General features: G+C 45.3%; 1 protein-coding gene across 1 annotated transcript in view; it reads right to left on the bottom strand.

Annotated features, from left to right (window-relative positions):
• Positions 1–11,485: 11,485 nt before the first annotated feature.
• MFAP3L (microfibril associated protein 3 like) overlaps positions 11,486–22,308 on the bottom strand; it is a 187,746-nt gene continuing 176,923 nt past the window's right edge. Inside the window, exon 12 of the mRNA XM_081495418.1 lies at positions 11,486–12,191. The gene's annotated coding sequence lies outside the window, so the exon portion shown is untranslated. The remainder of the gene's footprint in view (positions 12,192–22,308) is intronic.

The raw sequence follows: 22,308 nt of genomic DNA on the forward strand, positions 1-22,308 counted from the left end.
GTCAAGAAAACAATAGTACAATAGAAACAAAAGTACAATAGAAAAGTACAGCTGATCACAGCACAGGTCGAGAAAACACATAGTGCAACAATAGTAGTTACAAATGTATATCTCTTTTAGAGCTAAAAGTCACTGGGTTTACTGTTTAGGGGATAGAGTGTTAATGAAACATAGATTAATAAAAGACAATGGAAATGGGATCAAGAACTCCTATGTACTCTTTAAGAGAGTGATAGATTCTAGGATTCACTTAACTTTAAGCTCCTGATCCAAGATACAATTTTAAAAGGGATATTTATTTCCAATTTTTTCATGCTTTCAAGATAACAGATATCACATCTGGCCTCTGAAGTAAACACTTCATTATGTGACCTGCTGCAAACAAAAGACAAGGTGGGGGCGCTTCCCTGGTGGTCCAATGCAGGGGGTCCAAGTTCAATACCTGGTCAGGGGACTAGACCCCACAAGCTACGACTAAAGATCCTGCATGCCTTAAAGAAGTTCAAAGAATCCATGTGCTGCAACTAAGGCCTGGGACAGCCAAAATAAATAGATAAACAAATACTGAAAAAAAGAAAAGACAAGACAGGATGCACTTGGAATTTCAGGTCCTGGGGTGCAGCCACACTTCTAGTGAAGCAGAATGAGGCCCTGGAAATGGGAACCATTGACGCCAGCAATCAGGAATGAGTCCCTGACAAGGCACGGCCCAACCCTGGATGGTAGCAGCAGTGCTGAGAAGGCCCACTGCCCCTAGGGCACTCAGATTCCTGGTGTGTCCTGGCAAAAAGGACTTCTTGTAGAATCTGTTGATTGGAAGGGACCTAATTAGGGAAAGTCAGGTGACTCTGTTACACCAGAGCACAGGGAGAAGTGGGAAGGGTCCACTGTCATCTAAGTTCCCAGACTGAAAGTCAGAGGCAGCTTCAGACAGCTGGCCCCGGGTGCCACACTGACGGGTGGCAGATGCACTGTCGCATGAACCTTTGACACTGCATGCTGCCTGCCCCCATCTGTGACCACTGGACGCTGGCAAACTGCCTGACTCAACAGTGACCAAACTCTGCCTGGTCTGCCCAACTATGCTTAATCTGGATCAGGAGCCCTGGGACCAGTAACCTTCAGTCATCACTAGTGGGAGGATCCAAACACCTCTTAGAAAGGCTCCACAGATTCCTGAATCTTCACATTTACACTGGAAGACGCGTCCTGGTGACGCACCAATCCACAGTTTCCTGAGTCTTCATATTTACACTGTATGATGCGCAAAGCCACTGTTTCTTCTGCTACAATTTCGTGGAATGTAATTCCAAGCACAAAGTGGCACATCACGGGTGCTCAATAAAATACTAATTGACTGGCTGATCTACATTAGCAAAAATCGATCACCACCACTAAACAGTTACTCGCTCCTCATTTGAAACATTTTTAAGTGCCAAGTGTGTATCAGAACATGTTAGGCTCTGGAAAGGCTAGACGATGGGTGCTGCGCTCCAGGAGCTCTCCTTCTCAGGCAACTGACAAGTCTTGTGGACATGGAGACTCGGTGCCCCTGCACCCACATGAAGAGGCAGAAGCATCACACTGTCTTCATCACTCTCCAGCCTTCCAGACGCACTGCTCCAGGTCAGCCTCCTTCAGAGTGCTGCTCCAATCATTTCATTCTTAGGAGAGCCCAGAGGTGATCAGACCTGAAATCTACAGATGGCATAGCAGCAAAGGGCAGTAGTGTTCAGGGCACCAAGCTCAGCTGATGGAAGGAGTTTAACAGGTGATCTTATGGGGACACCAAAAGCAGTCACAAGATCAGTAATGGGGAAAAACAGCTGCGGAAACAGGATATGGGAGCTCAGGGAGAGTTCCTGCAAGGATGCTCCCAGATTCTGCTGACAAGTACTGTCTTGTATGAGATCATTCTCCTTATCCAACAATTTCATGTTTAAATTTCTGAAAATATGGCATTAATATGTTTAATTTTAGAAAGTTTGAGTAGTATGAACAAATAAAGAAATGATCATAGCCCACAGAAATGAAGCAGGACCTCATGGTCCTTGTCCCCCATGTCCTCTGTCAGACTTTTGTCTGTGGAAAAACCTTAGCCAAAGAGTAAGTTTAATCAGGGAGTGAAAAAAATGAAGAAACAAAAGAAAACAGTCTAACAGGACAAAGTGATAATAGTCAGTAAACATGGTGAAGGACCTTTCGTTCCTCCTCAAGGGCTATAGACAACATTCTGAGCCTATCCTGCAAGCGGTCTTAGAGATACTGAAACTCCCACCAGGTGGAGAACTTAACTACATGATGACCAGACTGTAGCTATGACATCAGCTGCCACAATTCCGAGAGATGTCCTCAAAGAAATGGGAACAAACCAACCCTGGAACTGAAGACTAACTGTACTTGAAACAACCAAGGCGACACTCGTCAGACCACTGATGACCAATTTCAAGATGACTGTTGGAGCTCACTGTGCTGTTTCTGCATTGGAGCTCCCTCCCTCTGTCTATAAAAGCTCGCGAACCCTGGTTGTCAGTGGAGGGGGGTCAGCCTTTAGACAGGAGTCTGCACCCCTGTGCCTTTCTTTGGGATTGGAATGAAAACTGACCTTTTCCAGTCCCGTGGCCACTGCTGAGTTTTCCCAATTTGCTGAAATATTGACTGCAGCACTTTCACAGCATCATCTTTTAGGATTTGAAAGAGCTTAACTGGAATTCCATCACTTCCACTGGCTTTGTTTGTAGTGATGCTTCCTAAGGTCCACTTGACTTCACATTCCAGGATGTCTGGCTCTAGGTGAGTGATCACACCATCGTGATTATCTGGGTTGTGAAGATCTTTTTTGTACAGTTCTTCTTGTATTCTTGCCACCTCTTCTTAATATCTTCTGCTTCTGTTAGGTCCATACCATTTCTGCCCTTTATTGAGCCCATCTTTGCATGAAATATTCCCTTGGTATCTCCAATTTTCTTGAAGAGATCTCTAGTCTTTCCCATTCTATTGTTTTCCTCTATTTCTTCGCATTGATCACTGAGGAAGGCTTTCTTATCTCTCCTTGCTACTCTTTGGAACTCTGCATTCAAATGGGTATATCGTTCCTTTTCTCCTTTGCTTTTCGCTTCTCTTCTTTTCACAGATATTTGTAAGGCCTCCTCAGACATCCATTTTGCTTTTTTGCATTTCTGGTTTTATAAAAGGTAGAGGAAACAGAGATCAAATCGCCAACATCCGCTGGATCATCAAAAAAGCAAGAGAGTTCCAGAAAAAACATCTATTTCTGCCTTATTGACTATGCCAAAGCCTTGACTGTGTGGCTCACAAGAAACTGGAAAATTCTGAAAGAGATGGGAATACCAGACCACCTGACCTGTCTCATGTGAAATGCTGGGCTGGATGAAGCACAAGATTGGTGGGAGAAATATCAATAACCTCAGATATGCAGATGACACCACCCTTATGGCAGAAAGCGAAGAACTAAAGAGCCTCTTGATGAAAGTGAAAGAGGAAAGTGAAAAAGCTGGCTTGAAACTCAGCATTCAAAAAATGAAGATCATGGCATCTGGTCCCATCACTTCATGGCAAATAGATGGGGAAACAATGGAAACAGTGAGAGACTTTATTTTCTGGGCTCCAAAATCACTGTGGATGGTGACGGCAGCCATGAAATTTCTTGCTCCTTGGAAGAAAAGCTATGACCAACCTAGATGGCATATTAAAAAGCAGAGCCATTACTTTGCCAACAAAGGTCCATCTAGTCATAGCTACGGTTTTCCCAGTAGTCATGTACAGATGCGAGAGCTGGACAATAAAAAAGGCTGAGCACCAAAGAACTGATGCTTCTGAACTGTGGGGATGGAGAAGACTCTTGAGAGTCCTTTGGACTGCAAGGAGATCCAACCAGTCAATACTAAAGGTAATCAGTCCTGAATATTTGTTGGAAGGACTGAGGCTGAAGCTTAAGCTCCACGACTTTGGCCACCTGATTCAAGGAGCTGATTCATTAGAAAAGACCCTGATGATTGGAAAGATTGAAGGCAGGAGGAGAAGGGGACAACAGAGGATGAGATGGATGAATGGCATCACCAACTCAACGGACATGAGTTTGAGCAAACTCTGGGAGATGGTCAAGGACAGGGAAGCCTGGTGTGCTGCAGTCCATAGGGTCACAAAGTGTTGGACATGACTGAGCAACTGAACACAACCATCTAGAAGAAGCATTAGCTAATATTTAATATAGTCAGTCCCTTCTACTTACTTTTTTTCAAATTAAAAAAAAAATTTTAATTATTGAGATAATCCTGATTTAAAATTTTACAACTTGCTCTAAAAAATAAAGTTTCATAAAAACATTGTTTTGGGACTTTGCTGAGTGATGCGGTGGTTAAGACCTCACCTTTCACCATAGCGGGTGTGGGTCTGATTCCCGGTCAGGGGGCTGAGCTCCCACATGACTCACAGCCAAAAATCCAAAACATAAAACAGAAACAATACTGAAACAAACTCAATAAAGACTTTTAAAAATGGTCCACATCAAAGAAATCTTTTAAAAAAACATTATTTAAAATTTCATGAATATTTCAATGGCTACATAAATATGCCATTGGACAAATGTTTAATAATATAATGAACTATTCTCTCATTAATATGTTTTCACTATTTTCCTTAAATTTTTGTTGGTATAAATAACTCTGGGCTTCCCGGGTGGTGCTCCTGGTAAAGAACCCACCTGTCAATGCAGGAGACATAAGAGATATGAGTATAATCCTTGTCTCAGGAAGATACCCTGAAAGAGGGCATGGCAACCCACTCCAGTATTCTTCCCTGCAGAATCCCATGGACAGAGGAGCCTGGCAGACTACAATCCATAGTGCTGCAAAGAGTCAGACACAAGTGAAGTGACTTACCACACATGCACACACATACCTAACTCTATGTTCAACACAGAACATTTTGCAGTATTATCTTAATGAGGGTTCTCAGGAGGCTTGCTGGATCCGTTGACATGAAGAACTTAGGAAAGAACATCCCTAAGACATGAGGAACTTAGTGTCATAACACATATTGCCAGATTTCTTTCTAAATAAAGCACTTTGAAGTTGCAACAAAAAGTGTTTTATCACTTAGAAGGAGTCTGTGAAAGTGCTCTTTTCGAAACAGCATCGGGCTGTTATTCTGAAATATTCTGGAATCTGGAAACAGATTATTCTCGTTAAAAATAATCTTTGCTAGGACTTCCCTGGAGGTCCAGCAGTTAAGACTCTGTCCTTCCAACGAAAGGGGTGTGAGTTCGGTTCCTGGTCAGGGCACTAAGATCCCACATGTCATGCAACACAACCAACAAATAAATAAGAATAATAAAATAATTTAAGAAATAATGTTTGCCAATTGTTTTGTATTTCTTTTGAAGTTAAACAACAGAGATGGTAGCTGTTGACAAAAAGCCTGTGCTCACCTTTCCTTTGCATGAGTGTGTGCTAGGAAGGAGGCATGGTCCAGGCAGGGGCTTCAGTTCCCTGTCTAGCCTGTCTGCAGTCTGTGTGTCTAGCGAGGCAGTCCTGCTGAAGGATGGTGGGCAGGAGAGCTGCATGTCACGTCCCAGACAATTTTTCTGGAGAAGGCCATGTGTCTTCTCCACTTCCTCTTCCTTTGCTGTCTGGGTGAAGAGAGCACTGCGGCCCCAAATGATGGTAGAGCCACAAGGCAAAAGAACCCGTATGTGTCAATCTACCTGGGAGGAAAGCCATTGACAGCTAAGGACACTGCAACATGAGCAAGAGATAAATGTTTATTACATTACCCCATGGAAATGCTGGCAGCCACTTGTTACAGTAGCTGACTATCCACCCCATCATAGGTATCCACATAAAAGATGACCAGACAGAAAAGACACTAAGTGCTCCTTTATTTTTATTTAACGGAAAAGGCCATAATTTGTTGTTCGTTTTTCAGTCGCTAAATCGTGTCCAACTCTTTGCAACCCCAAGAACTAAAGCCTGCCAGGCTTCCCTATCCTTCACTGTCTCCTATATAATGGCATATATATAGTAGTTCAGTTGGTAAGGAATCCACCTGCAATGCAGGAGACCTGGGTTCAATCCCTGGGTTGGGAAGATGCCCTGGAGAGGGAACGTCTAACCACTCCAGTATTCTGGCCTGGAGAATTCCATGGCATATATGGTCCATAGGGTTGCAAAGAGTCAGACATGATTCAGCGACTTTCACTTGCCATTTTATATATATATATATATATATACACACACACACACACATATATGTCACAAAATTCTTTTTAAAGGTAAAAACCATATATACACACACACGTCGTATAAATATATGTATGTGTGTGTATATATATATATATACACACACATACACATCACAAAATTCTTTTTTAATATTTGGGACATCTGAGTCATGGACATAGGTGGTCTTCCTTCTTTCAGGCACAAATACTCTTACTGTTGATGCAGCTCCTAATTCCATAGCCTTCCTGTTTCACCCTGAAATTGATGAGAGTGGCTTCAGAGATCACCCACCAAGTGGGGAGGTGACCTCTGCTCATTCTGTTCTCAGGCTTTACTTCCTCTTTCTGTGGAAATCTGTATCTGTCATGAGACCGTTTATTCCCAGGCCTTTCAAAGTACCTTGTCGCAGCTACAGTTCCACGGAGCCTGCATCTTCACACACTTTTCAGCTTAGATCAGGGAATCACTGTGGCATTAAATTAGCCACAGGAGAGCTCCATCGCAGTTTCCAGGGGGTTGGGGGGGGGGTCTGCAGTTATACTTTCCTGGCACATAACTGCATCTCTGCAGTTTTCAGTGGGTCATATCTATTTATACAGGTGAGATAAGAAGCCAGGGCAGGGAGCTCAGTTACATTCAGAATATTCATTTTAAAAGTCCACAGAAACTTCTGGAAGCCTAGAATGTGTTTCTGTGGAAAGATGCATGAAAATGAGGCTTCAATGGATAAGCTCTGATGTGTTTTATTTTTTATCTTGGGCATCTTAAAATTCATAGCAACAGTTTATTCACATGTCTAATGCATGAAAAACACACCTATTTTTGTGCATTATCCACTATTTTTCTTCCTTTCCTTATAATCCGTCTGACAGGCAGTTGCCACAGTCCTTCGCTGTCACATGTGACAGCGCTTTCCAGCTTGTCCTACAGGATGAAAAGTATAAGAAGATTCTTGGTACTTCCAGGAGGAACAAGACTGAGGGCAGTCCCTTACTGCAGAGCTCATCAGCACACCACTCTGCATCTCCGGGGCAGGCTTTTCAGGGGCATGCACATGCTCTTCTCAGAGGCTAAAAGCCAGGTTTCACACATTACTGTGTCCAAAAAACCCCAAAGCCTGAAAAGGGAATCCAAAACCTGAGATCACACCTACTCTGAGAACCTGGGGAAACCACATGGAGAGTGTGAGTTACTGTACTGCCTGATGCTTCTGCCCCCGGCCCCCGGGCCCTGGCCCGGCCTAGATAGAATGATCTCTGTTCGTTTCCAAGGCAAACCATTCAATATCACGGTAATCCAAGTCTATGCCCCAACCAGTAATGCCGAAGAAGCTGAAGTTGAATGATTCTATGAAGACCTACAAGACCTTTTAGAACTAACACCCAAAAAAGATGTCCTTTTCATTATAGGGGACTGGAATGCAAAAGTAGGAAGTCAAGAAACACCTGGCGTAACAGGCAAGTTTGGCCTTGGAGTACAGAATGAAGCAGGACAAAGGCTGATAGAGTTTTGCCATGAAAATGCACTGGTAATAGCAAACACCCTATTCCAACAACACAAGAGAAGACTCTACACGTGGACATCACCAGATGGTCAACACCAAAATCAGATTGATCATATTCTTTGCAGCCAAAGATGGAGAAGCTCTATACAGTCAGCAAAAACAAGACCGGGAGCAGACTGTGGCTCGGATCATGAACTGCTTATTGCCAAATTCAGACTTAAATTGAAGAAAATAGGGAAAACCACTAGACCATTCAGGTATGACCTAGATCAAATCCCTTATGAGTATACCGTGGAAGTGACAAATAGATTTAAGGGTCTAGACCTGATAGACAGATTGCCTGATGAACTATGGACAGAGGTTCGTGACATTGTACAGGAGACAGGGATCAAGAAAATCCCCATGGAAAAGAAATGCAAAAAAGCAAAATGGCTGTCTGAGGAGGTCTTACAGATAGCTTGGAAGAGAAGAGGAGCGAAAAGCAAAGGAGAAAAGGAAAGATATTCCCATCTGAATGCAGAGCTCCAGAGAATAGCAAGGAGAGATAAGAAAGCCTTCCTCAGCGATCAGTGCAAAGAAATAGAGGAAAACAACAGATTGGGAAAGACTAGAGATCTCTTCAAGAAAATTAGAGATATCAAAGGAACATTTCATGCAAAGATGGGCTCGATAAAGGACAGAAATGGTATGGACCTAACAGAAGCAGAAGATATTAAGAAGAGGTGGCAAGAATACACAGAAGAACTGTACAAAAAAGATCTTCACAACCCAGATAATCACGATGGTGTGATCACTCACCTAGAGCCAGACATCCTGGAATGTGAAGTCAAATTGGCCTTAGAAAGCATCACTACGAACAAAGCTAGTGGAGGTGATGGAATTCCAGTTGAGCTATTTCAAATCCTCAAAGGTGATGCTGTGAAAGTGCTGCACGTGATATGCCAGCAAATTTGGAAAACTCAGCAGTGGCCACAGGACTGGAAGATGTCAGTCTTCGTTCCAATCCCAAAGAAAGGCAATGCCAAACAATGCTCAAACTACCGCACAATTGCACTCATCTCACATGCTAGTAAAGTAATGCTCAAAATTCTCCAAGCCCGGCTTCAGCAATATGTGAACCGTGAACTTCCAGATGTTCAAGCTGGTTTTAGAAAAGGCGGAGGAACCAGAGATCAAATTGCCAATATCCGCTGGATCATCGAAAAAGCAAGAGACTTCCGGAAAAACATCTATTTCTGCTTTATTGACTATGCCAAAGCCTTTGACTGTGTGGATCAAAATAAACTGTGGAAAATTCTGAAAGAGATGGGAATACCAGACCATCTGACTTGTCTCTTGAGAAACCTGTATGCAGGTCAGGAAGCAACAGTTAGAACTGGACATGAAACAACAGACTGGTTCCATATAGGAAAAGGAGTACGTCAAGGCTGTATATTGTCACCCTGCTTATTTAAATTATATGCAGAGTACATCATGAGAAACGCTGGGCTGGAAGAAACACAAACTGGAATCAAGATTGCCGGGAGAAATATCAATAACCTCAGATATGAAGATGACACCACCCTTATGGCAGAAAGTGAAGAAGAACTAAAGAGCCTCTTGATGAAAGTAAAAGAGGAGAGTGAAAAAGTTGGCTTAAAGTTCAACGTTCAGAAAACTAAGATCATGGCATCTGGTCCCATCACTTCATGGGAAATAGATGGGGAAACAGTGGAAACAGTGTCAGACTTTATTTTTTGGGGCTCCAGAATCACTGCAGATGGTGATTGCAGCCATGAAATTAAAAGACGCTTACTCCTTGGAAGGAAGGTTATGGCCAACCTAGATAGCATATTTAAAAGCAGAGACATTACTTTGCCAACAAAGGTCCTTCTAGTCAAGGCTATGGTTTTTCCAGTGGTCATGTATGGATGTGTGAGTTGGACGGTGAAGAAAGCTGAGTGCCGAAGAATTGATGCTTTTGAACTGTGGTGTTGGAGAAGACTCTTGAGAGTCCCTTGGACTGCAAGGAGATCCAATCAATCCATCCTAAAAGAGATCAGTCCTGGGTGTTCATTGGAAGGTCTGATGTTGAAGCTGAAACTCCAATACTTTGGGCACCTCATGCGAAGTGTTGACTCATTGGAAAAGACCCTAATGCTGGGTAGGATTGGGGGCGGGAGGAGAAGGGGATGACAGAGGATGAGATGGTTGGATGGCATCGCCAACTCGATGGACATGGGTTTGGGTAGACTCCGGAAGTTGGTGATGGACAGGGAGGCCTGGCGTGCTGCAATTCATGGGGTCGCAAAGAGTCGGACACGACTGAGCGACTGAACTGAACTGATGCTTCTGGGATTTCCTTCTGGAACTCACAGACAGGAACCCTTACAGGACCTGCATGACAGGGCAGACCTGGCGGCCACCTGGACATCCCAGTTTTGAAGTTTTAGCTCATTCTCCTGCAGCTGCTGAGGGCTGCACTCACCAGTTTGCTTCTTTTCAATTTGGGGAAGAGAGTAGTAACTAAGGAATCTAGCACATGCAAACTCTAAGTGACGAATGTGACTGTGTTTGGGGATTACAGCACATGAGCTCGGATCTGGGCTCTGCACAAAGGAGACAGAGAAGCCGCATTTCAACTGCCAATTTTAGAAGAAAAACTGCTTGTCTCATCATTTTATGAGGAAATAACTCTAAATCACCAACAAAACAATACATGACATATACTTTTTTTTTTTATTAAAAAGACATTTTTGTGGCCAAATGGTACTTTATGTCACATTTCCAAAGAACTCACTGAAAATCACATTGTCTTTGGACAGATGAATTAATTTAGTTTTGATGGATCCATCCTATAGGTCATTCTGCTATTTAACTACCTGTGTGTGTGCTTAGTCACTTCAGTCGTGTCTGACTCTTTGCAACCCCATGGACTCTAGCCTGCCAAGCTCCGCTGTGCATGGGATTCTCTAGGCAAGAATACTGGAGTGGGTTGCCATGCCCTCCTCCAGGGACTCTTCCTAACCCAGGGATTGAATCCGCATCTCTTATGTCTATTGCATTGGCAGGCTGGTGTTTTACCACCAGCGCCACTCTGAGTCTACTGACCTTTCTTTCCTATATCAACTATGTCTCCCCCACCCGCCACCCTCTGAACACACCAGCAGATTGAGACGAGCAGCCTGCCCTCCAGGACACCTGATTGGCACTGGGATTTACTGGGCTGAGGAAGAGGAGCCAAGCCGGGATGAGCTGCTGGGTGCCTGCACACAGTCCTATGTGTAGACGGAGACCCTCCTGCATGGGCTGCCAGATCGCCTACTGCTGTGCTAGGAGACACAGATGTAAACCCAGACTGGCGCTCGGGAGAGCTCATCGTGTGGCAGCACTAGGGGAGCCAGGAGCTGGCACACCAGACACAAATCTTCCAGACATGCTCCTCTTTAAGAGTTCTCTAAGGCTGCTCTCCTTAAGAGTGAAAATGATGGAGTCCACTGCCCGTCTAACCCCACGGTCCCTTCTCACTCTCTGAGAAGCCTGCCTGCTGTTCTCCATTGTGGCTGCACCGATTTCCAGTCCCCCCAGCAGTGCACGAGGGTTCCCTTCCTCCACGACCTCTCCAGCATTTGTTACTCACCCAGCTCCCTCTCCACCTGTGCCTGGTCACTGCCTCTCCAGGCCCCACAGCCGCCCACTACCTCCCTCCCTAGAGCGCTGACAGACTTTGTAACTTCTGGGCCATGTTCCACGTACCAGACTTTTCTGTCCTTCAGTGATAATTTATCACCATTCAGACAACAGCTGGAAATATGACATATGAACCAAGCTTATGCTATTAGTGACAGCTAATGGCCAAATACCTGGCACTGGAGCTCGAGTTACCGATTTTCAAATTGCGGTGAGAAAAATAAAAGTCATAAGGTGCTAGTGTAGCTGGGGCCCCAGTGTGAGCCAACTCCCCAAGCAATGCATTCTCATCACGGATCTGATGACTCCTGCAAGATGACTCCCGTGGTCAAGCATCAGATGAGCCATGCTCGACCACCTTGCTCCTTTCCTCACTTTGTTTCTTCATCTGTTACTCCACCTCCACGATCCATCCTGGAAAGGTTTCTCTGGGGTTTGGAGCAGACGATGCTGTTGGAATCCCTGACCCTTCAAGTCTCTATCAGATAGTGTTTCTCCTAATGCATCCAGTGGGGTGCACCTGCCAGTTGCCGTTGTGTTCTGTGCACACAGAAGCTCTTTTATTCTGTGGGATGGTCTCATCACACAGTGTCAGTCACAGAGTGAATTGTTATTAGAACCAGTCTGTTACAGATCATACCTCTAGTTGGCAGGCCCGTGAGATTTTTATTCTATGTGCAAGCTGCACCCGATATCCATTTGAGACCCAGCGTTCACATCATTCCACATGGAATTGCTTCAGCAATACGTGAACCGTGAACTTCCAGATGTTCAACCTGGTTTTAGAAAAGGCAGAGGAACCAGAGATCAAATTGCCAATATCCACTGGATCATCGAAAAAGCAAGAGACTTCCAGAAAAACATCTATTTCTGCTTTATTGACTATGCCAAAGCTTTGACTGTGTGGATCACAATAAACTGTGGAAAATTCTTAAAGAGATGGGAATACCAGACCATCTGACTTGTCTCTTGAGAAACCTGTATGCAGGTCAGGAAGCAACAGTTAGAACTGGGCATGGAACAACAGACTGGTTCCAAATAGGAAAAGAAGTACGTCAAGGCTGTATATTGTCACCCTGCTTATTTAAGTTACATGCAGAGTACATCATGAGAAACGCTGGGCTGGAAGAAACACAATCTGGAATCAAGATTACTGGGAGAAATATCAATAACCTCAGATATGCAGATGACACCACCCTTATGGCAGAAAGCGAAGAAGAACTAAAGAGCCTCTTGATTAAAGTGAAAGAGGAGAGTGAAAAAGTTGGCTTAAAGCTCAACATTCAGAAAACTAAGATCATGGCATCTGGTCCCATCACTTCATGGGAAATAGATGGGGAAACAGTGGAAACAGTGAGAGACTTTATCTTTTTGAGCTCCAAAATCACTGCAGATGGTGATTGTAGCCATGAAATTAAAAGATGCTAACTCCTTGGAAAGAAAGTTATGACCAACCTAGACAGCATATTTAAAAGCAGAGACATTATTTTGCCAACAAAGGTCTGTCTAGTCAAGGCTATGGTTTTTCCAGTAGTCATGGATGGATGTGAGAGTTGGATGGTGAAGAAAGCTGAGCGCTGAAGAATTGATGCTTTTGAACTGTGGTGTTGGAGAAGACTCTTGAGAGTCCCTTGGACTACAAGGAGATCCAACCAGTCCATCCTAAAGGAAATCAGTCCTGAATATTCATTGGAAGGACTGATGTTGAAGCTGAAACTCCAATACTTTGGCCACCTGATGCGAAGAACTGACTCATTGGAAAAGGCCCTGATGCTTGGAAGGATTGGGGGCAGGAGGAGAAGGGGATGACAGAGGATTAGATGGCTGGATGGCATCACCGACTCGATGGACATGGGTTTGGGTAAACTCCAGGAGTTGGTGATGGACAGGGAGGCCTGGCATGCTGCGGTTCATGGGGTCGCAAAGAGTTGGACATGACTGAGCAACTGAACTGAACTGAACAGCTTCCTTTTCTTTTTTTTTTTTGAAGAACAGTTGATGCAAAGGATTATACAAGTTCCAGGTATACAATGTAGTGGTTCACAATTTTTAAAGGTTATACTCCATTCATAGTTATTCCCTGTAGTTTATATCTAATAGTTAGTACAATATCTCTTACTATCCTGTCCCAATGTTGCCCCTTCCCCCCTTCCCTCTTCCCACTGGTAACCAACAGTTTGTTTTCAATATCTATGAGCATGCTTTTTGGTTATACTCACTACTTCGTGGTAGATTCCACATATAACTGAGATCATACAGTATTTGTCTTTCTCTGACTTAGTTGCACTTAGCATATAACACCTTCCAGGTGCATCCATGTAGCTGAAATGGCATTAATTTATTCTTTTTCATGGCTGAGTAGTATCCCATTGTATAGACATACCACATCTTCTTTATCCATTTCTCTGTCAATGACACTTAAGCTGTTCCCATGTCTTAGCTCAGAGAAGGCAATGGCAACCCACTCCAGTACTCTTGCCTGGAAAATTCCATGGACGGAGGAGCCTGGTAGGCTGCAGTCCATGGGCTCTCGAAGAATTGGACATGACTGAGTGACTTCACTTTCACTTTTCACTTTCATGCATTGGAGAAGGAAATGGCAACCCACTCCAGTGTTCTTGCCTGGAGAATCCCAGGGACGGCGGAGCCTGGTGGGCTGCCGTCTATGGGGTCGCACAGAGTCGGACACGACTGAAGTGACTTAGCAGCAGCAGCAACAGCATGTCTTAGCTGTTGTGAATAATGCTCCTATGAACATTGGGGTGTGTGATTCTTTTTGAATTAGTGTTTTTGTTTTTTCTTTTGGGGTTTATCCCCAGGAATGAATTGCTAGGTCACTGTTTATTTATAGTTTTTTGAGAAGCCTGCCTAATGTTCTCCATAGTGGCTGCACTAATTTCCATTTGCCCCAGCAGTGCACAAGGATTCCCTTCCTCCACGACCTCTCCAGCATTTGTTACTCACCCAGCTCCCTCTCCACCTGTGCCTGGTCACTGCCTCTCCAGGCCCCGCAGCCGCCCACTACCTCCCTCCCTAGAGCCCTGACAGACTTTGTAACTTCTGGGCCATGTCCCACTTTCCAGACTTTTCTGTCCTTCAGTGATAATTTATCACCATTCAGACAACAGCTGGAAATATGACATATGAACTAAGCTTATGCTATTAGTGGGAGCTAAAGGCCAAATACCTGGCACTGGAGCTTGAGTCACCGATTTTCAAATCGTGGTGAGAAAAATAAAAGTCATAAGGTGCTAGTGTAGCTGGGGCCCCAGTGTGAGCCAACTCCCCAAGCAATGCATTCTCATCACCTATCTGGCTGGAAGGGAGTGGTGTCCTCGGGGCCTGAGGGCAGGACGGGAGGGTCCGAGGGTAGCCTGATGGATCAGAGTGCAGACTCTGCAGTCACGGGGCCTTGGGTCAGGCGCCCAGCTCTACTGCCTCGTGGCTAGTGACAGTCCTGGACAAGCCGCTCAGTCTCCTCCTACGGGTGTGGATGTGAGCAGCCTCGGGCCTCTCAGGTGTTTCTTAGGCTGATCCATGCAGGTGACGTCAAGCAGTGCGTGGCATGGGTCACAAGCTCTGTAAGTGCCAGCTGCTATGTGGCTGAGTCTCTCCAGCCCTGCATGGTGGACACCCATGTGAGCTGGTGGAGGACGGGGGACTGCGTGGCTCTAGGACAAGGCACCTCGGAGTCTATTCTCCACTGAAAAGTGACCCAGAGAGGGAGAGAGCTCTGCCGGCCCGTGACCCTGAGATGCACAGCTGACTGTGGTGTGGCAGAGACCCTGGGCTGCAGACCCCATGGGGTTCCCTCCTTGGAGATAACGGGAGGGATCCCACCAGGGCCCAGCCCCAATGTTGTGGGGCGGGGGACTGTGTGCATTTGGGGCTGCCCAGCACCCTCACATGTGTCCAAGGGGCCTTCCAGGGATGCGGTTGGGTGATGAGAGCAGGCTGGGAGTCAGTTACCCCAAGCTGTAGCGTGTATGGGCCATCCAATGAAAGGCTGGCACTGCTGGGGGGCTCCAGTCACCCCAGAAAAAGAGATCTCGTGAAATCGATCAACTCTTGGAGGCTTTTCTCATTTCCCTCCTTCCTAAACCATGCAGTTTCCTCCTAAACATAAGTGTTTTAAATATAGTCTTGGTCATGTTCAAGGGAACTGGAAGTTAGGCTGGGAAAACGTTTACCCAGTGTGTCTACTCAGGGCTTGTGGGTCTCCCCCATGATCTACTACCTTGTCCTCCACATGCAATTTTACTCACAAATAAAAGACACGTAATAAAACATGTGGACACACAGACACCGTTAACAAAGCTGAGATGACACAAGAGCAGTGGTGATGCTCTCTTCTGGCTGACAATGTAACTCACCCTGGTGGGTGTCATCCTAACCCTCAGTGAGCACAGACAGACGGACATGGGTGTTCTTCTGTCCTGTGTTCTCGCTGAAAGAAGGAGCTGCCTTGGGCTTGAGGGCCCCAGGCATGGAGGGCATGGCTCAGCACCAGCACCTAACGGACCTCTAGATGACGGCTTCATACACTCGAGCTGTCTTTTCAGATGACCATTTCTCGGGGGCAAGAGTTCTTTCACGCTTCTTTGGTATTTCAGCAGTACGTAGTCAAGTCCAGAACATAATAAGGGATTCCCTGGTGGCTCAGTGGTAAACAATCTGCCTGCAAATGCAGGAGATGCGGGGTCTATCCTTGGGTCCAGACGATCCCCTGGAGAAGGAAACGGCAACCCACTTCAGTGTTGTTGCCTGGAAAATCCCATGGACAGAGAAGCCTGGTGGGCTACAGACCATGGAGTTGCAGAGTCAGAAACAATTTAGCAACTGAAAAACAGCAATCTTTTTAGAGGGACATTAGTTGCAGTGAATTAGGGCCCACCCATACGGCTTCACTCTAACTTAATCACCTCTTTAAAGGTACCATTTCTGATTACAGTCACATTCTGAGGTTCAGTGGTTACAATATCAACATATGGATTTTCTGGGGACACATTTACCCCTTAACAGGGTGTTATCTGAAAGTGTGGTTCTTGTCTTCTTGTTGTTCAGTCGTGTCTGACTATTTGTGACCCCATGGGCTGCAGCATGTTAGGCTTTCCTGTCCTTCACCGTCTCCTGGAGCTTACTCAAACTCATGTCCATAGAGTCGGAGATGCCATCCAACCATCTCATCCTCTGTCGTCCCCTTCTCCTCCTGCCCTCAATTTTTCCCAGCATCAGAGTCTTTTCCAATGAGTCAGTTCTTCACATCAGGTGGCCAAAGTGTTGGAGTTTCAGCTTCAACATCAGTCCTTCCAATGAATATTCAGGACTGATTTCCTTTAGGATTGACTGGTTGGATATCTTTGCAGTCCAAGGGACTCTCAAGAGTCTTCTCCAATACCACAGTTCAAAAGCATCAATTCTTTGGCACTCAGCTTTCTTTATAGTTCAACTTTCACATCTATACATGATTATTGGAAAAACCATAGCTTTGACTATACAGACCTTTGTCAGCAAAGTGATGTCTCTGCTTTTTAATACGCAGTCTAATTTTGTCATAGCTTTTCTTCCAAGGAGAAAGCATCTTTTACTTTCATGGCTGCAGTCACCATCTGCAGTAATTTAAGAGCCCAAGAAAATAAAGTCTTGTTTCCATTATTTCCTCATCCATTTGCCATGAAGTGATGTGACCAGATGCCATGATCTTAGTTTTTTTAAATGTTGAGTTTTAAGCCAGCTTTTTCACTCTCCTCTTTCACCTTCAAGAGTCTCTTTAATTCCTCTTCGCTTTCTGCCATAAGGGTGGTGTCATCTGCATATCTGAGGTTGTTGACTAGTCTTGGTTTTTTTTTTTAATTAATTTATCTGAATTGGAGGCTACTTAACAATATTGTGGTGGTTTTTGCCATACATTGACATGAATCAGCCATGGGTGTACATGTGTTCCCCATCCTGAACCCCCCTCCCAGTTCCCTCCCCATCCCATCCCTCAGGGTCATCCCAGTGCACCAGCCCCGAGCACCCTGTTCTAATTAGAAGAAAGATATATAAGCTCAAGCATGACTCTTGAAATATTAGAAGTAGATGCCACCTTTTAAAAAATATTTTTAAAAATAATTTTATTTATTTATGGCTGTTCTGGGTCTTTCCTGCTGCACGGGCTTTTCTCCAGTTGCAGCAAGCAGGGACCTCTGGTTGAGGTCCAAGGACTTCTCACTGCGGTGGCTTCTCTTGTGGAGCACAGGCTCTGGGGCATGCATGGTTAGCAGTTGCAGGCTCCAGAGCACAGGCGCAGCAGTTGTGGTGCTAGGGCTTAGTGGGATCTTCTGGAGCAGGGATTGAACCCATGTCTCCTGCACTGGCAGGCAGATTCTTTACCACTAGAGCCAGCAGGGAAGCCCAGATGCCAACTTTTAAATATATATCAAATAAATTCCTTTTCTTCTCTTAAATGATTAGTGATTTTTAGCAAAGGCAGAACAGCTCCTGGCAGCATTTCAGAAGATTTCTGGAAGTTCTGGTTTCACAATGACTGTCAGGCGTCACTTTAAGGCACAGGAATTGATTATTTCTGTAGCAGCCACATGGCGAACCACATTTAAAAAACTACAACTTGCTTTTTGTTCATATTTTGTAACTATAAAATATGTGATGTTGTTATATTTTACAACCTGTATTATAACTTATAATTTACAAAGAGGGCATTATTACAGTTTTTTGAATCTGTAGGTAAACTACTTATGAATTTTATATTAGAATCATGATGGTGGCATTACAAAACATTTGTTTTAAAACAGTGTTGTGTTTGATAGGGTTGAGGCTCTTTTCAACAGATGTTAAACTCCTAAGGGTGGGAATGTCTCTTTATCACTTTTCTTTTCCAAACTCTAAACCATAGCGGCTCATAGGAGGTGTTCAGCGTATAGCAGTTAATTAAGTAAATGCTTTCCACAGGTCTTTTGTTCTTACCACTGTGGAAATGCCGAGGAAGGAGGAATGTGAACAGCTCTGTGTCAGGATGTTTCACTTATATCTGCATATTTTTGGGTAAAGTACTCTTCATTACAAAGGAGAATAAAGGGCCTGATGAACCATGGGGAAGGGAGGAGAGAGGCAATTTCTTGTCCTGTGAGGGCAGGTGGTCTCCTATACCTGAACTCCCTGTCTCTACGGAGATTAATCTACAGACTGAGACTGCCTTGGTTCCTAGTCACGTGGAGTGGACTCTAAACGTCTTCCTAAATGGAGCCGCTTGTGGTCTCAGCCCTTCCAACTCCCCAGAGAAAAGAAAGCTGATTAGGAGTCAGATGTCAGGTGACCCAATCCTCACCCCGTGATCTAGGAAAACAAGCGGATCAGCTCAGAGGGCTAGTCACTCTGACGCTGTGGGCCGTGTTCCTAGGATGCTGACTCTGGGAGCAGAAGGAGAGGAAAGGGGAAGGTGAGAGCTACTGAAATCTTGCCACAGGTCTCAGCTGACCCCATGGGTCCTTTTAAGTTCTCCCAAATTTCAAGGTTTATGTGTGTGTGTGTGAACTATACCCCACACTGACCAGTCTGCGGTGTGGACTGCCCCAGGGAAAGAGCATGCCCTTGAGTGAGCTGGCTCCCCTCAACTGAGAAGGGTGCTCAGAGGGGCTTGGGGGAGAGCTGAGAGTGGCCCTCACTCCTGCGGTTGGGACATCAGGATCGCTGCCAGTGTCCACAGTGTCTCAGATTCACTTTCCTGGGCTTCTTCAAGCCAACAAGTGCAGACTCAAGCATGTGGCGTGAATGCCCTGAGTAACACAGGGTTATGGTATGGTTCTCTCTCTGACTTGTGACATTTTTCTGTCTTCTCTTTGAAGAATTAAAGTATTGTTTTTCTCCTTTTTTCATGAAAATAAATATGAAGAATGAAATAAATGCATCCAAAGCTGGAAACGGTCAGTGGAATACCCCGTCTACAGCAGAGAGAGGACTTTTCTTTCCTGTCCTATCAAAGACCATTTCTCCCCTTATAAGATGAAGGTGATAAACTCCATGACTCAGCATGGGAACTCAGAACAAACAAGACAATTCTGCTAACACACTCTCCTCTTAACTACCTTTGAAGGTGATGAGGAAAGAAAAAAATACTCTGTGGCAGGAGAACCAAACTAAGGGGAAAAAGAAAAAAGCCAAATGACATGCACCCTCATGGCAAGCCTTGCCTGGTGTGTAGTACGCGTCTACATTATACGTGAATCACAGCTCCTCTGAGCAGGGGGATGAACCAACCTGTGAGAAGAGGCTGGGCCGCTTCTTCAGAGGCCAGCACTGTAATATTGTAATTCCATGATTAATATATTTCCTTTCCATCTCATACAAGGGTATAAAGGACCAAAGGCTTGTGGTGCATGCATAACTGGAAAAAAAAAACCCCAAACCTTGATTGAACTATAGATACAATGCTAATGGTTCATAATTTGTCTCAAAAGTATATGAAACTGCATCTCTAACTCCTGATCAATGGAGCAGTTCTTGGAGCTTCCCAGATCTGTTTCCCAGGTTATAATCCTTAGTTTGGCTTGAATAAAACGCTCTTTTCTTCCTTCTTAGCTTGATGGTTACTTGATTTTTTTCATTGACCAAGGGAATTGCCAAATTCAGCACCGCAGTGCACCAACTCCCTGGGCCATACTTGGTCTCCTGGTAGTTTTCTCCTCCATTCTTGCCAGATGCTTTTAGGAGAAATCCTCAGATGGCGTCCTCAGACGACCTCCTGCTTTCAAACATTTCCTCTGCTGAAAGACTTAGGCTCCTTATTCAAACTAATTTCAGCACTCAGACGATCCAAAAGGCTGGTGTTTGTTTTCCTGACTAGGAAGAGCTTTATGCTTCAGGGCCAGAAAAATCTATTTTGGTTTCAGTATTAGCAGCTGAAAAATGTGTGGTACAAAGGGCATAACACAAGCAGCAGATTTAAAGGAATATTTTCATGGTTTGTGTGCCACGGAGGGTCTTTCATCCTATGTTCACACCAGGCTTTCCTATCTTTACAGAAAAACGTCTGAGTTCTGATGGTCATGGCCCTCTGCCTGTAGGGCAGAATGTTCAGATTACCTGCATTGAATACAGTTCTCAGAAACAATGTCCCATTTGTGTCCTGCTCAGAGCGGTTCCCGGAACCTCCAAGGCTCCCACAGAAATTTCTTCACGGGTTGGCTGTCTCTTAGCATTCAAACTTTGGACTTTGATTTTCCTTGTGGGTCTCTCAGGCATGACTTTGGAAGGCAGATGACCTTAGGGTGGTGTGTGTGTGCTCAGTCATGTCCAACTCTGTGTGACCCCATGGACTGTAGCCCATCAGGCTCCTCTGTCCGTGGGATTTCCCAGGCAAGAATACTGGAGTGGGTTGCCATTTCCTCCTCCAGGGCATCTTCCCCACCCAGGAACTGAACCCGCGTCTCTTGTGCCTCCTGCACTGGCAGGTAGGTTCTTTACCACTGTTGTAAGATATGAGCAAATACGCGGTAGCCCTGCACCCAGCAGCTTCAGAGAAGGGGTGGGGGGCGGGAGGGTGGAGCTCTGGTGAGGGGCCTTAGTGTCAGCTTCTTGTTTGGCTCTTTCACTCAACAGCCTGTGTGAGACTCCTCTGTGTTTTGGGGGTGCACAGTTGTGGGTTACTCCCTGTCTTTGCTGGGTGGGGGTCAGTTTAAATCTCCCTCCACCCCTGTTTCATCATCAGAACCTGTCAGTGTGATCTTCAGCAGACAGATCTAAAGCCTGCTCCCCTGTTCTCTCCACCCCTACCCCCTCTCGCCAGGCCCTGCCATGCTGCGTGGAGGCTGCGTCGTCCTTGGCGCGTGGGTGCGTCTTCTCACTCTGTTTCCTCTCCCCTCCTGTCCTGTCTGCACATGTGGCCTTTAAAACAGACTAGGGCCTGTTAGGGTGATGCCCATGGCCCACGTGGGCTCACAGGGCCCCGCCTAACCGTGCTCCACCATTATATACTCCTGAGCTCTTTCCCCTCCTCTGCTTGGGCACCTCAATTGGGCAAATTCCTACTCACCATTTCTCAGAGAGGCCACCTCCCCAGCTGCCCTGTCCATATGGCAGCTGCCTGTCATTTCATGCACGGTGACGGCCACGCCCCACATTAAATGACGAATCCTGGTCCCACTAGGCAGTGGAACGCTGGCCAGGTCTAGTTCCCCTCCCGCCCCGGCTGTATCGCAGTGTCTGGCACAGTGCCCGAGAGGCAGCTCTCCACGTATTTCTGGAACCTACGACGGATTAAAGTGTCAGGGACATCAGGACGTTTATCAGAAAATGTATTACGGGGACTTTCCCTTAAAGCTGTACAATCCATGGCTTTGCAGCTGAAAACGGGCAGGTTGGATACCAGGAACTCTGAGTGCCATCCAGCTCCTTCATGAGCTCCTCTGGACAAAGTGTTTTCCAGAAACACAGCCCCTGAATCAGAAGCAGCATGGATGCAATGCCCGAGCCCCAGGCTGAAACTGGAGCACTGACTCCATCAATGCACGCAGCATCCAGAGGGAACAGCGTCCATGCCAGCCCCACTGCCTCCCCACCACTGCACCTAATACATAATTTATTCAGAAGTTGTGAAGCAAAAAGAATGGCAGAAGAAGTTGACCCAACTCTGAGTTGCCAGTGGCTTTTTAGGCCACAAGAGGGAGATGTTTAAACTCCAGTTCAAGATAAAGAAACAATTAGAAGAAATTGGCAATCATAAGGTTGGCCAGATGGACACCTATTTATATGATGTTGACTCCGGAATTCCATTTATTTTTAAGCTACAAAAATTCCAATTCTTTTTGTCTGCAATGTAATTTGCATTTTAAATGGCGCTATTAAAGATAGAGAATTGTCTCTGCCTTAAAATCCAATTTTAAGTCTAACTAGTGT

This window comes from Giraffa tippelskirchi, chromosome 1, assembly GCF_054371585.1.
Source record: "Giraffa tippelskirchi isolate mGirTip1 chromosome 1, T2T-mGirTip1v1.2.pri, whole genome shotgun sequence".
Classification (NCBI taxonomy): Eukaryota; Metazoa; Chordata; class Mammalia; order Artiodactyla; family Giraffidae; genus Giraffa; species Giraffa tippelskirchi.